This window comes from Solanum stenotomum, chromosome 5, assembly GCF_019186545.1.
Source record: "Solanum stenotomum isolate F172 chromosome 5, ASM1918654v1, whole genome shotgun sequence".
Taxonomy (NCBI): Eukaryota; Viridiplantae; Streptophyta; class Magnoliopsida; order Solanales; family Solanaceae; genus Solanum; species Solanum stenotomum.
In genome coordinates, this window is record NC_064286.1 from 37,341,218 (window position 1) to 37,351,557 (window position 10,340).

A 10,340-nucleotide genomic window follows, 5' to 3' on the forward strand; every position below is an offset into this window, starting at 1 on the left:
ACGGGCTTAGAACCACAGTTGGCTAGACGGAGTCACAAAGACAAAGCCAATAAAAATAGTATCGAACCAGATTGTACCACCATCTCGGAACCAATCAAGAAACCATATATAAATTTATTTATATTTTGATAAAATCTAGATCTTTCATGGTAGATATAAAAGAGAAGTTAGTTATCCGACATAGATATGAATCTTTAGCCGGACATAGTCACGGCTTAGATTGGAGAAATAATAAAAGATTGAAATAAACAATAATACCTTATAACGATGGCCGACACCAAGGCCTATGAGCAAACTACACAAGTTTATTTACAGCTAACAAGCTAGATTGAAGTTGACCGCGCGGATTACAGCCAGTCTTCAGAGATCTTGTAAATTGGTATCAGAGCCTAGGAACTTTCATGGTAAATATGAGATTTATGTGAAGTATATGACATAGATATGTTTTTTTGAACATGGATCTAGGAGAAGTGAGTACTAAAAGTACTAGATTGGAAGAGGTACATATACCTCAGAACCTTGATTTGTTTAACAAATGGACTATTTCAAAAATTGATATTAAAACCATTTATGATATTCCTTATAGTAGACATTCATTTTCTGATAGAAGATTGCCTGTTATTCATCATATTTCCCCTATTGAACCTGTGTATGGTCCGGCTCGTAATCGTGTTGCTTCTTTACATACCATACATTCTATTATATCTACGGATCAAGGTAATAGAATTGTCAATAAAATAAAAATTGATCCTCGAATGAATGTTGTTCAAGCTAATGATAATTCTTCTGATATTTCTGATAAGGATATTCCTTCTGTATCCGAAATGAATTTTGATCCCAATAAAACTTAATGATGAATGTACACCAAATAGATTTTAGTCCAGGTTCATTGGCAAGAAAGTACATTCAGACTGAATTTTTGAGTGATAAATGGAACCAATTTAAAATTTGATTTTTTGACACTTATAATGCTAATGATTTGAATAATATTTCTCAAGAGTTTTATGAAACTTGTGTTCTACATAATCAAATTATGTATTTTGTCCCCTGGTTTATAACCACTTATTTACCTTTATTCATCAACGTTCTTGAACAATCTTATAAAGATGGATTTGGTAATATTATTAAGGTTGTTTATCCACCTTAGTCATCTTTTATTTACCAAATAATATTGGTATCACCTTTACTGCCTTTCAAAACTTTGTTGAAGAAGATGTTGCGGCAATCAGCATTAATGAAATAAATAATTTAATTTCTCAAAATAATTATTTGGGACTTTATGGTAAAGGTTTGGGTGAACATATTAGTTCTCTCGATAAAAAACTAGATGAATTAACTGCTTTAGTAATTCAAATAAAAAATGATTTAAAGACTTCTGATACGGCTTCTACTTCTAAAGGAAATTCAGAAGCTCAAACTGTTGCTACTCATGTGCAAAGGCCCCCTGAGATTCGGAATTTTAAATTCAAGTCGATTTATGATTTAGAAGAACTTCTTGATAAAAAATTATCTGAATTTGGTGCAAAGCCTATTGATTTGTCAAACAATTTTGCAGATGAAATGGAAAATCTTTTGATTTTAAAAATCATGTTTCCTTAGAATTTAATAAACTTCATGGTTATCCCAAAAAGAATAGTAATATGAACTATGCTCACAAACCTAGCATGCATACCTATTATTATTCCAGACCAACTCCTCAAGATGTGTTAATAGAGGAACGAGACTGGAATCAGACTAATACCTCTTATAGTGGGTCTGAAATTTATGAATGGAATCTTGATGGTTTGACTGATAGACAGTTAACTATTCTTGTTCATAGAATGCTTATGTATGTAACTATCTGTAAAAGAGTTAAAAATACAGAAAGAAATATTTGCAAAATGATTATTGCAGGTTTTACTGGCCAACTCAGAGGTTGGTGGGACAATTATATGAGTATTGAGCAAAAAGCAGCGGTGATAAATGTTATTGTTGATAACGAGGGTGTTGATAGCCTGGGCATGGCTCTAGTGAAAAATAGAGAAGACATTGTTTATACCCTAGTCTTAACCATTTTAGAACATTTTAATGGTAGATTTACCAATTGAGACTGTTCGCACCTTATTAAATGGTCAACACTGTAGAACCTTAGGTGAATTTAGATGGTATAAAGATACTTATATGAGTAGGGTGATGGAATTGCCCGAAAATAGTTATGAGCATTGGAAAGCTAAGTTTATAGATGGCCTTCCCCCTTTGTTTGCCGAAAGAGTTAGAAAAGCTCTGAGGAGGTCATGGTGAAATTCCTTATAAGGATTATACTTATGGTAAGCTGATAGGAGTTTGCACTCAAGAAGGAGTAAATTTGTGCAATGAATTGAAGTTATCTAGACAGCTTAAGATGGATAAGCTTAAAGAAAGATCTCAGCTAGGAGACTTTTGTTCCCAGTTCAATTTACCTGATGCTTCTGCTAATAGCAAGAAGAGAAACATATATATTCTAGATACTCCAATTCGGATAAACCTTTTAAGAAAAAGAGGTCTAGATATAGATCTAAGGAAGAACGCGACGCTATAAGAGTCTTTCGCAAGTCTGATAGATTTACCAAGAATAGGTCCAAGCGAGATCTCGCTAAAATCAAGTGTTATAGATGTGCAAATTTTGGTCATATAGCACCAAATTGTAAGCTTGAAAAGTTGAAATCCCTAGAACTTAATGAGGAAGTTCATGGTAAGGTTTATAGTTTCTTATACACTTCTGGTTCTGAGTCTAATTATGATTCAGGTTCTGAAGAGGAAGTTGATTTGCTTGATATATCTGATAGTAATCAGCATGATAAAATGAATGATTGCAATTCTTGTCATGGTGATATTTGTTCTTGTGAAAATGATGAATTTAATAAATTGCAATCTCAATTTGAAGATTTGAAATATGAATATTATTACATTTGTGATAGAACTTTTGAAAGAAGTTACTAATAATAATATTCATGTAAAAATTATTCAATTAGTTGTTAATAATAATGCTAGTTCTTCAAAAAATTCAGAAAAATAAAGAAATATTTTGAATTTGAATATGCTGCACCTTATTCATTGTCTGAAATAAATAACAGACTTAATAAACAAACTACTCCTACAAGAGATTCCTCTTTTGATGATTTGAAGAATGAAATTGAAAATTTGAAAAATGAGATTAAATCTCTTAAACAAAAACAAATGATTTGTGATCATAGACTTACTCAGATAGAAATTGTTAATAACAAAGGTAAAAACATTGTTGAAGAAAATACTCTTGCAAAACCTTTTAATCTTGATCCTAGACAAGGTATGTTTTTAGGAATGATGCAAATTGGTATTGCTCATAAATGATATGTTAAATGCACCATATTGATTGATAATAATTTTTCAATAACTGATATTGTCATGACTGATAGTGGAGCCGATGTTAGTTGTATTCAAGAAGGTCTTGTACCTACTAAATATTTTGAAAAAACAACTCATATGGTTAAATCTGCTTCTGGACATGCTTTAGATATAAAGTATAAATTACCTAATACTCACATTTGTCAAAATAAAGTTTGCATTCCGCATTTCTTTTTCTTGGTTAAAAAACAGTTATACCCTCCAATTATACTTGGAACCCCTTTTATAAATGTTATTTATCCTTTTACTAGCATAAATGCTAAAGATTTTACGGCTACTTATGAGGACAGAGATATAAGTTATATTTTTATCACTGACTCTATTTCTCGTAATATTAATGCTTTGATTAATATGAAACAAAGGCATGTTGACTCTTTGCAACTAGAATTGTTTAGCATAAATATATTTGATACTTTGAAATCCACCAAAGTACAGGAAAAAATGAAATTAATTTCTGAACAAATTACAGTTGATATCTGTGCCGATCATCCTAGTGCTTTTTGAAATCAAAAAAAGCATATTGTTACTCTTCCATATGAAGATGATTTTTCTGAGAATGATATTCCTACTAAATCTCGTCCTTGTCAGATGAACACCAAATTGGTAGAATTCTGCAAAAATTAAATTGATAATTTGTTGCAAAAGGATAAAACCTTCAAAGTCACCCTGGCCTTGTACTGCATTTTATGTTAATAATGTTGCCGAAAGGGAACGTGGAGTCCCTAGATTGGTTATCAATTATAAACCTTTAAATAAATATTTAAAATGGATTAAGTATCATATTCCCAACAAAAGAGATTTATTGTCTAGATAATATGATGCCAATATATTTTTAAAATTTGATTTAAAATTAGGATATTGGCAGATCCAAATATAAAGAGCATGCTTATAGAACAACTTTTAATGTTCCATTTGGAAAATACGAATGGGATGTTATGTCATTTGGTTTGAAAAATACTCCATCTGAATTTCAGAAAATCATGAATGATATTTTCAATCCATATTTGAATTTTATCATTGTTTATATTGATGACATTTTGGTATTCTAAAAAACGTTAGAAATGCATATTAAGTATCTTGATATTTTAAAGAAAATTGTTATACAAAATGATTTGGTCATTTCTAAATCAAAAATGAGTTTGTTTCAAATCGATGTTCGATTTCTAGGACATCATATTTGTCAAGGAAAAGTTATTCCGATTCAAAGATCTTTCGACTTTGCATCAAAATTTCCTGATATTATCACTGATAGGACTCAATTGCAAAGCTTTTTAGGGAGTTTAAATTACATATCCCCTCTTTATAAAAAATTATCTCGTGATCTGACCCCTTTTTATGACAGGCTGAAAAAGGATTATAAATCACCTTGGACTGATAGTCATACCGCCTTGGTAAAGGATATCAAACTTCGTGTTCAATCTTTACCACGCTTAACTCTTGCTAACCCTGCTTGACAAAAAATTATTGAGACAAATGCGTCTAATATTGGTTATGATGGGATATTAGAACAAATTAATCCCAATGACAAAAATGAATATTTGATCAGATTTCATTCTGGGAAATGGAGTGAGGTCCAGAAGAAATATGCTACGACGGCTCATAAAATATTAACTATCTTAAATGCATGTTAAAATTTCAGGATGATTTATATAATCAAAAGTTTTTGATAAAAACGGATGCTCAATCTGTTAAGTATATGTTTAACAAAGATGTTAAACATGATGCATCAAAATTAATAATTGCTAGGTGGCAGGCCCAATTAGTTGCTTTGATTTTGAGATCCAATATAAAAAGGAAAGTGATAACTCTCTTTCGGATTTTCTATCCAGAGAATATTTAAATTCATAATGAGTTTTTATACAACTTTCATTGATGAGAAAACTTTAGTTACTATTTTAAAAATAATTCCTCTTAATAAAGATTTGCAGGAATTAATTTTATGTGAAATTATCAATAATATTATTAGAGAAGATTTCTCTATACATGATTATGAAGAAATTATCGATATCGATGAGGATAATTATTACAGTGAATATTATGATACATCCGAATAAAGAAAAGTGTTATGTTTGCAGGATGGACCCTCCTTGGGTAACCAAGGGCAGAGGTAGGGGAAATCATACAAGAGGAAGGGGAAGATCATCCCCGGGATCGTCATATGGATCCTCTTCTAGCTCCCTAGTTATACAAAGAGGAATCATGAGTTTGATAAACTCAAAAATCTCTCAAAATGAGGCTTATTATTCAATACATCTAGAAGATATCCCAGAAGACAGTCTGTTATACGCACATCTGCAGGCTTATTTGTCACAAAAGCAAAATGATACTTTTGCATCAATAGCCAAAGAAGACAATGATGATATCAAGTCTTATGAAAAGGTATCGAAAAAAGAAATGATATTTCTTTTAGAAAACTCTGATATTCAGAGAAAAGAATAACCCTGAAAGATATTTTAGAGGTACCTAATCAACGGTTTATATTTTCCGGGTGAGTCATACAAAACTCAATCGTATTACGAAACCATTCTGATAAGTACTGGTAGTATTGAATTCCAACACTTTTCAGGCTACAATACCACTGAGAATGTTTATAACTTCTCAAAAATGATAATTAAACAGATTATATCTGTTGAAGATTAGGGTATCTCCACTATGAAAGAAAGACAGATCAGCTTAAATAAAGTCGCTATGAGTTTCACATATTGGGACTACATTCAGGCCTTTGATGAAGTCCTCTATTATAATAATGAGAGACACAAATATACATGATTTATAAAGGTATGTGCAAATATATTTGTAGGCTCAATTCCTAATTGGTTTTAAATTGGTGGTCATACCATGACCCAACTATAAAAATATTACCTGATCCATTTCTCAAATTATATAAAGAATGGGTTAAAGTTTCTACAGACCTTAATCAGTTATACAACACAGATCATATTTGTTATCTGGACAAAATAGACCAAATCTATTTCTTCATTGAATTCTCGGTCCCGTGGATTCACAAATGGACCCCGAAAGTGAGATTCACCGAGGAACAAATTCCCTACTTATACAAGATTTTTTATAATAGTTTTTGGAATAAATTAATGAAAAAGGATCCCAAAACAAAAATGTTATATGGGCAAGAACTGCTGGACCTTATTTCAAAAAGGATTCAAGAATATGGTATTACTCCTCAAAAGGGAACAATTGTTGATAGTTCTGTCAGGCATATTGTCAGAAAAATCTCCGTTCAAGATGGAGATAAAGAAGCAATGATCAACAGCTAATTGGAAGAAGTCAAGAGGAGTCTGCTTCTCAACATCACTCAATATGAAAAATCAGACACTTCTATGAGAAGTGAAACAAGCGAAGACGCTACCGATGATATCCAAGAAGCTCAACCTGTTGAAACAACTATATCAGAAGATACTCTGAGAAAGGCGGAGAATTTCCTCCGAAAACTAAAGAATAAAGACAAACTGTAAAGACTTCTTTACAGTTAAAAGCTATCATCAACAGTAGATACACTGTTTAGGGGACAGATGGGACCCAACATTACTGTACAAAGATTCTAAATATTTTTTCATTTTTCTATAAATAAGTTTGTTTTTCATTTCATTAGGCAGCAGCTTAGAAACCCATCTCTCTCTACTTTTCTCTTCTCAATTGTAAATCTCTCTTGTAGAGCTTTCAGTTTATCGGATATTGGCCAGAAGTAAATAAACTTGTATAGTTGGCTCATAGGCCTTGGTGTCGGCCATCGTTATAAGGTATTATATTTTATTTCAATCTTTTATTATTTCTCTGATCTGAGTTGTGACTATGTCCGGCTAAAGATTCATATCTATGTCGGATAACTAACTTCTCTTTTACATCTATCATAAAAGATCTAGACTTTATCAAAATATAAATAAATTTATATATGGTGTCTTGATTTGGTTTCGAGATGGTGGTACAGTCAGTTTCGATACTATTTTTCTTAGCTTTGTCTATGTGACTTCGTCTAGCCAACTGTGGTTCTAAGCCCGTTAATGAGTTGAAAAGGGCGCCTATACCCGGTTAGAACTGTTAGACACATGGGCTCAATAAAAATATGTATTAAATCTTGACAGACCCTTTGCTTGGGTAAAAGGATAGATTCTTCCATACAATCATAAAACTATATTAAATTTGTATATATTTTGATTCGAATTTATTCCTTGAATTTGGATGCTAACAAGCTAGATTGAGTTGACCGCGCGAACTACTGCCAGTATTCAGAGATCCTGTAAATTGGTATTATTATTATTATTATTATTATTATTATTATTATTATTATTAATATACCGGGCCATATACCACAGTGGCTCAATCGAACCCATCAAAAATTGCCTAAAATTTAAATATCTAGCATCACAAAGAGCAGCTAAAAATGTCTCGGGTAACCCTTTAAGAGTTAAAGGTTTGAAAGCAATTTGAACCATGCCAATATGCAAGAAATTATACTAAGTTTTATATAATTCGATATTTTGTTTATTTAATAAATGAATAGTTTGTTCAGACGAATTTAATGCCAAAGATTGCTCAATAGTTTTTATTAACTGTTTATGAGATATTTTATCAAACCAACCATAATCATAAATGGTTTTAATATCAATTTTTGAAATTGTCCATTTGTTTAACAAATCAAGGTTCTGAGGTATATTTATCTCTTCCAATCTAGTACTTTTAGAACTCATTTCTCCTAGATTCATGTTGAATAGAACATATCTATGTCGTATACTTCACATCAATATCATATTTACCATGAAAGTTCCTAGGCTCTGATATCAATTAACAGGATCTCTAAAGACTGGAGGTAATCCACGCGGTCCTTAAAGGAATTTCACCATGATCATTCCTCAGAGTTTTTCTAACTCTTTCGGCAAACAAAGGAGGAAGGCCATCTATAAACTTAGCTTTCCAATACTCATAACTATTTTCGGGCAAATTCCATCACCCTACTCATATAAGTATCTTTATACCATCTAAATTCTCCTAAGGTTCTATAGCGTAGACCGTTTAACAGGGTACGAATAGTCTCATACTGATTGGTAAATCTACCATTGAAATGTCCTAAAATGGTTAAGACCAAGGTATAAACAACGTCTTCTCTATTTTTCACTAGAGCCATGTCCAAGTTATCAACACATTCACTATCAGAAGTAGCATTTATCACAACAGCCTTTTGCTCAATGCTCATTTAATTATCTCACCAACCTCTGAGTTGGCCAGTAAAACCTACAATAATCATTTTGCAAATATTTCTGTCTGTGTTTTTAAAACTTTTACAGATAGTTGCATACATAAGCATTCTATGAACAAGAATAGTTAACTGTCTATCAGTCAAACCATTAAGATTTCATTCATAAATTTCAGACCCACTATAAGAGGTATTAGTCTTATTCCAGTCTCGTTCAGACCGCGCGAATTACCGCCAGTCTTCAGAGATCCTGTTAATTGGTATCAGAGCCTAGGAAATTTCATGGAAATATGAGATTGATATGAAGTATACGACATAGATATGTTCTTTTTAACATGGATCTAGGAAAAATGAGTACTAAAAGTACTAGATTGGAAGAGGTAGATATACCTCAGAACCTTGATTTGTTAAACAAATGGACTATTCCAAAAATGGATATTAAAACCATTTATGATTATGGTTGGTTTGATAAAATATCTCCTAAACAGGTGATAAAAACTACTGAGTAATCTTTGGCATTAAATTCGTCTGAACAGACTATTCGTTTATTAAATAAACGAGATATCAAATTATATAAAACTCAGTATAATTTCTTGCATATTGGCATGATTAATTATTATTATTATTATTATTATTATTATTATTATTATTATTTTGTAGGATGAGAAAAAAAAGGTAACATCAATATTTACGGGATTAGAAAAAAGAAGAAGAAAAAACTAGGACTTTATTTATTTTTGTGGTGAAGTTTTCTTTATGTAGTGATTTAATTTGTGAAATAATTTTAAATTTTATTTTTCTTGACATTTTTAATTATACTAGTTTTACGACATGCGCGTTGCACGTGATTACCTATTCATAAAATATATGTTACAGTAAATAGTATTGCTTATTTAAGCTATGATTTGAATAATAAGATTTGCACAAAATAATATTGCATATTTTTTTGTGAATGTTCAATGTGGATTGATCATATATATATATATATATATATATATATATCTTATTCACGCGAACCTATGAAGATGGTCAATAAAAAATTTTAATAGTTAACTGCATATAGTTATTTCAATTTGTTGAGGTTCAATCATGTAATTGGTCGTATCTCAATAATATTACCTTATAGACGATATTTGTTGTGTATTTTTCTTGTCATCTTACCCGATTTGTTTGCACGTGTATTTCACGTTAAACCATTCATATGTCATATGAACATATAAAGAGAACAACTACATTTTATCTTTTAGAACTAATTTTTGTATATTAATTTATATTTTATAAGTTCTAACATAATAAATGACGTTCTTGTTGTTGGCTCTCATATTTTACTTCTCAATTGACTGTGTAAATAAATCAAAGCTAGTCATCTGGTTGTCCATAGTTAACTGAGAAATGTTTTCTTTTTTTACCGAAAAAACTAAAAACAGAAATTAAAGAATATATTCTATCTGTGAAATCATATATATAATCACCTGTTTATCTTAGACCCAACAAAGATGTAGTTCATATACTTCTAAGGAAAAATAACAACATTGTGTTATCACATTTATATGGGCGGTATAATAATATGAAAAAATATTGGTCAAAAGTTAAGATAAGAAAAGATGAAAGAAATAATTTATGTAATAACTATGAGAATTCATAATCTTATAACTAAAGAATGTTAAAGAGTGTGAATAACATTTGCAATAATTAGTGTTAACTAACATAAATTATAATGTTATAACTAAAA

At 30.7% G+C, this 10,340-nt stretch overlaps 1 protein-coding gene and 1 pseudogene across 2 annotated transcripts in view; both read left to right on the forward strand.

Annotated features, from left to right (window-relative positions):
* The window catches only part of LOC125865145 (probable protein phosphatase 2C 10), an 878,192-nt gene that overhangs the window by 791,037 nt on the left and 76,815 nt on the right, over window positions 1–10,340 (forward strand). The gene's annotated exons all lie outside the window — the stretch shown is intronic.
* On the forward strand, window positions 456–6,674 carry LOC125863908 (uncharacterized; annotated as a pseudogene).